Consider the following 6347-nt stretch of genomic DNA (forward strand, 5'->3'; position numbering starts at 1 on the left):
TCAGAAGATTCTTTTACTTTTTAAAAAATATTTATTTATTTGGCTGCATCAGCTCTTAGTTGCGGCACATAGGATCTCTCTAACTGTGGTGCTTGGGCTTAGTTGCCCTGTGGCATGTGGGATCTTAGTTCCTTGACCAGGGATTTCACTTGCATTCCATGCATTGCAAGGTGAATTCTTAACCACAGGACCACCAGGGAAGTCCCAGGAGATTCTTGAGTGGAAGGAAGCAAAGAAAGATCTGCTAGCTTATTGTAGGGAGCCCAGGCTGGGGTGGGGTAGTGGGTAGCGCCCCAATCAAATCGGGCCACGATGAGTAGAACTGAAGCGTCAGAGTAGCAGCGCTGGCCCAGTGGGGACAAATAAGGACCCCAGTTCAGAGACAAAGCAGGTTCAGGAAGTCACTGAGAATCTCACAGGACCTCGGAGCAGGATCAGCCCTACACTGTCTAGAGAAGAGATCCAAGCATCTCTTAAGCCTTTAGAAAAAGAAAAAAAAAAAAATAGTGAAATGACAAGAAGAGACCCGGGCAAGGCCTGGGAGTCCTCACTGAGCTGTGTTCACCAAGTCAATATTTTGCTACATGTTCATTTGGCAATCAGAAAAAAAGAACTCTGCAAACATGTGTCTTTTTATAGTCCTTGGTATTTTCCCTTTGTTTTCCTTGAAAGGTTTCCCTCCCTCCAATCGCACTATGGGTGTTATTTGAAGACCTGAGCAGGGACTAGGCTTCGATGGCTAGAAGGAGTATCCGCTATAATCTCACAGTCAAGAAGAGCCAACGCAGGAATTCGGAGCACGCAGTGAGCTGGAAGTGAGGGGCACAGGGCAGGTCAGGATGGGATGCTGACTACTTCCTGTGGCAGCTGCTTCCGCACTCATGGGTGGCATACAGCTCTGACGGGACCGGTTGTATTGGGCAAATAAATGGAGAACTATGGTGGTTTTCTGGGTCATTTTTTTTAGAACAGCCAGAGCTGTTTCTGTGTGTCATACTTGACCTTATATCGTATTCATTCTTATATACGGCTTACCTTCTGTATACTGGATGGCAAGCTTCCTACAGGCTGAGAACTTGCTAGACCCAATTCTGCGCCCTCCACAGCACTCAGCACAGCCCCTTGTCTAAGGCAGGCGAGGGGATGAACGTCCCTGTGAGTGAGTTTGAGACCAAGGCAAAGCCAGTGTCATACTGCTGTTTTCAACACACTGAGTTACAGGAGAGGTGGTTGGGGTCCGAGAACAGGGGCCCAGTTCCCAGAAAGGCAACAGTTAAGAATTATCCTATAAGCTGTTTTTCACGTCTGGAGTTTGGGATTAACATATACATAATAATGTGTGTGGGTTAAATCGCTTCAGTTGTGTCCCACTCTTTGCAACCCCTGGATTGTAGCCCACCAGCCTGCTCTGCCCATGGGATTTCCCAGGCAAGAATATTGGAGTGAGTTGCCATTTCTTTCTCCAGGGGATCTTGATCTTCCCCACCCAGGGACTGAACCGGGGTCTCTTATGTCTCCTGAATTGGCGAGCAGGTTCTTTACCACTACCACCACCTGGGAAGCACTAATAGTCTTTATAAAATAGATAACCAACAAAGACCTACTGTATAGCACAGGGAACTACACTCAATATTTTGTAATAACATATGAGGGAAAAGAATCCGACAAAGAATATATCTGGATCTCTATATCTATCTGTCAATCATCAGTCTATCTATTGACTATCCATTTATCTATCTATCATCTATCTGAATCATTGTGCTCTACACCTGCAATGAACACAACATTGTAAATCAACTAGACTTTAATAATAATAATAAAAAGAACTATCCCAGACTAAGGCTAGAACAGTGTTACGAGTAAGGCCATTAGAATGAGAACCCTGGAACGGGGCCCACAGCAGTGGCCCAGTCATTCAACCTGGGCACTCCAGGTTAGGATGGGAGGGGGACCTGGTGATGGAGAACAGGCGGGGCAGCTTGCTAGAGTCACACAAGAGACAAGCAATGGGTTTACATCTCTGTCACCCCGGCCACTGCAATAACCTCCCGTTACCTGCTCTCTAGTCTGTGTCTGCTTGTGGCCATCACTCAACTGACTAAGCATCACCCTTTATCACTCTCTACTGCATAACCTTCAGTGACTCTCCTTGGCTTCAAAAAGAAGTCCAAGCTCTAAAGCCCCAGTTGACCTTATTTTCCACTCTCTGCTCCCTCCACCCATGCAAACTGTACCGCTCAAGTTGTTGTTGTTGTTCGGTTGCTAAGTCATGTCCAGCTCTTTAGAGACCCCATGGACTGTAGCCCACCAGGCTCCTCTGTCCCTGGGATTTCCCAGGCAAGAATACTGGAGTGGTTGCCATTTCCTTCTCCAGGGGATCTTCCCAACCCAGGGATCGAACCCTCGCCTGCCCAAGACTGGAGCTTATTTATGATGCCCTCCCCTCCTCCACCCAACGCACTTTGCAATTTCCTCCCTAGACACCTCTTTACAGGTCTCATTCTATCTTCTCATTCCTACAACTCACTTCCTGAGCCCAATTTAGATCCTACCTCTCTCAGGAAGATCTTTTTCGCTTCCCAAGCCCACATCCCTTTTTAGTCTGACACCTGTCGAGCGTGTGCCGTGTGCCAAGCGCTCTACATGTGCTATCTCATTGTCCCCCCAGTAGCTCTGTGGCTTCGACTTTGCCATTAATTCCAAAGGTCTGAAGTGCTTTGTGCAAAGTTATAGAGCTACAAGTTCAACACTGGTATTGAACCCAATATTTTAAAATCCGAAGCATTGTTCTGAACCCTGTTGTAAACAAAATGATCTGTTGGTCTTTGTACTTGTTATGTAAAGGAAAAATAGCCTCCCCTCTTCTCTGTGACCAAGAGCTATGGGTACTGTAAGAAAATGTGGGGTTCAGGGTTTATAATTTGGAGACAGCAGGGTAGCTTACAAGGATACAGAACTAGGACTTAGGGACGCTGTCCTGTCACTCTGTTACTGGGTGCATCACTCAACTTTTCTGAGCCTGTTCTTGCCCTTTGTTAAACGCAAAACATAACTCCTATGACTCAGACTTCCGTGAAGGTCAAGTTAAGGTAATGCCACATTCTGTAAACTGCAAAAGCAAGATGGGTTATTCTTATCATTCAGTTCAGTTCAGTCGCTCAGTCGTGTCTGACTCTTTGCGACCCCATGAATCGCAGCACGCCAGGCCTCCCTGTCCATCACCAACTCCTGGAGTTCACCCAGACTCACGTCCATCGAATCAGTGATGCCATCCAGCCATCTCATCCTCTGTCGTCCCCTTCTCCTCCTGCTCCCAATCCCTCCCAGCATCAGAGTCTTTTCCAATGAGTCAACTCTTAGCATGAGGTGGCCAAAGTACTGGAGTTTCAGCTTTAGCATCATTCCTTCCAAAGAAATCCCAGGGCTGATCTCCTTTAGAATGGACTGGTTGGATCTCCTTGCAGTCCAAGGGACCCTCAAGAGTCTTTTCCAACACCACAGTTCAAAAGCATCAATTCTTGGCGCTCAGCCTTCTTCACAGTCCAACTCTCACATCCATATATGACCAGAGGAAAAACTATAGCCTTGACTTGACGAACCTTTGTTGGCAAAGTAATGTCTTTGCTTTTGAATATGCTATCTAGGTTGGTCATAACTTTCCTTCCAAGGAGTAAGCGTCTTTTAATTTCATGGCTGCAGTCACCATCTGCACTGATTTTGGAGCCCCCAAAAATAAAGTCTGACACTGTTTCCACTGTTTCCCCATCTATTTCCCATGAAGTGATGGGACCAGATGCCATGATCTTCGTTTTCTGAATGTTGAGCTTGAAGCCAACTTTTTCACTTTCCACTTTCACTTTCATCAAGACGCTTTTGAGTTCCTCTTCACTTTCTGCCATAAGGGTGGTGTCATCTGCATATCTGAGGTTATTGATATTTCTCCCAGCAATCTTGGTTCCAGCTTGTGCTTCTTCCAGTCCAGCATTTCTCATGATGTACTCTGCAGATAAGTTAAATAAGCAGGGTGACAATATACAGCCTTGACGTACTCCTTTTCCTATTTGGAACCAGTCTGTTGTTTCATGTCCAGTTCTAACTGTTGCTTCCTGACCTGCATACAAATTTCTCAAGAGGCAGATCAGGTGGTCTGGTATTCCCATCTCTTTCAGAATTTTCCACAGTTTATTGTGATCCATACAGTCAAAGGCTTTGGCATAGTCAATAAAGCAGAAATAGATGTTTTTCTGGAACTCTCTTGCTTTTTCCATGATCCAGCAGATGTTGGCAATTTGATCTCTGGTTCCTCTGCCTTTTCTAAAACCAGCGTGAACATCAGGAAGTTCACGGTTCACATATTGCTGAAGCCTGGCTTGGAGAATTTTGAGCATTACTTTACTAGCGTGTGAGATGAGTGCAATTGTGCGGTAGTTTGAGCATTCTTTGGCATTGCCTTTCTTTGGGATTGGAATGAAAACTGACCTTTTCCAGTCCTGTGGCCACTGCTGAGTTTCCCAAATTTGCTGGCATATTGAGTGCAGCACTCTCACAGCATCATCTTTCAGGATTTGAAATAGCTCAAGTGGAATTCCATCACCTCCACTAGCTTTGTTCGTAGTGGGCTTTCTAAGGCCCACTTGACTTCACATTCCAGGATGTCTGGCTCTAGGTCAGTGATCACACCATCATGATTATCTGGGTCGTGAAGATCTTTTTTGTACAGTTCTTCTGTGTATTCTTGCCACCTCTTCTTAATATCTTCTGCTTCTGTTAGGTCCATACCATTTCTGTCCTTTATCGAGCCCATCTTTGCATGAAATGTTCCCTTGGTATCTCTAATTTTCTTGAAGAGATCTCTAGTCTTTCCCATTCTATTGTTATCATTGTTATGTTGATATCATTTTTACCTTCCAAAGATGAATGATGCCCTGAGTTGAGTAACAGGCAGTGGGTAGCAAGGGTCATGTCCCGAATAGCAAAGGGCACAAAACAAAGGCACACAGTGGATGTTTGGAAAATTCCATGCAGTCTATCAGGATTGGTTAGATTTCACTAACACCTTAGATCAGATCAAGATGCCTCTTAACAAGAAGTCACAGACAGAGCTGATGGACTGGCTTCAAGGCATTTGTGAAGCTTTCAATACTGGACAATTCTGGGAAGAGGATCCACTGATTTCATTAGATTCTCAGGGGGTTCCATGGTCCCCAGAGGGTGAGGAGACAGTGGGCTAAGGAAAGGGGCTTGCCCATGGAATCAGGCACAAGCTGGTAGCTGGAAAGAAGGACCCTTTGACTCAGAAATGGAAGTTATGGATGGGGAAGTATTAGGGGTTGGCAAGAGTAAAGACCCCAGCCCAGTGAATTTGGAGCCTACTTGATAGGGTCCTAGACAAGTTTACCTCCAGGCAGTGTGGGGTCTCACAGGGAGGCGGTGGTGGTGGTTTAGTCACTAAGTTGTATCTTACTCTTGTGACCCCCTGGACTGTAGCCTGCCAGGTGCCTCTGTCCATGGGATTCTCCAGGCAAGAATACTGAAGTGGGTTGCCATTTCCTTCTCCAGGGGATCTTCCCGACCCAGGAATCGAACCCAGGTCTCCTGCATTGCAGGCAGATTCTTTACCGACCGAGCTACAAGGGAAGCCTGTGTTCTTACACCTTCTATTATTTCTCTGATGCTAACGTTAAGCACCGTATTGAAGACATGGTCATCTAGCTGGATACCACTACTGTATCTAGGTTGGGCCCCTAAATTCCTCAGCCCTTTGCAAATTCAGTTTTGTATTTCTCAGCTGGCTGGGTAATTGATGCTTTCACAGGTCCCAGTGAGGAGATCAGCGTAGAAGAGAACAGACGGTATGGGCTGGGTCTCCAAGGCCAGGTCTAAGGAGGAGAAAGCAGTCCTGGTGGGGATGCCAGAGCCCAAAGCAGGCAGTTCTGTGGAGCAGTGGAAAGACTCTAATGTTAGGTGTTTTGATAAAAAAAGCTTCACTCAAATATATTTGGGAATTCTGGAGGAAACAAAATTAAACAGCGTTTCATTTATTTGCTTGCTTGTTCTACTTCCTCGAACCTTGTGACTGCTTAAGAAGGGAGCATCAGAGGCAACATCTCCCTGATTTTTTCAAGTGTGGAACCTTCATGTCCTAAGGAGCAGTTCTGGAGGCTGGTGTTCCAAAGGATACACTAACACTGCCCAAGTTTGTCAGATGGCCTCTGTCTTTTCCACCTCCCATCCCTTCCTTTTCCTTTTCACAACCCTTTTCTGCAGCCGGAATGGGGTCCACATCTGGAGCTTCAAGAAGACCCCTTCTCAGAACAGCAGGATTTCTGCAAGTAGTATAGGTTTAG

Source organism: Bubalus bubalis, chromosome 16, assembly GCF_019923935.1.
Source record: "Bubalus bubalis isolate 160015118507 breed Murrah chromosome 16, NDDB_SH_1, whole genome shotgun sequence".
Classification (NCBI taxonomy): Eukaryota; Metazoa; Chordata; class Mammalia; order Artiodactyla; family Bovidae; genus Bubalus; species Bubalus bubalis.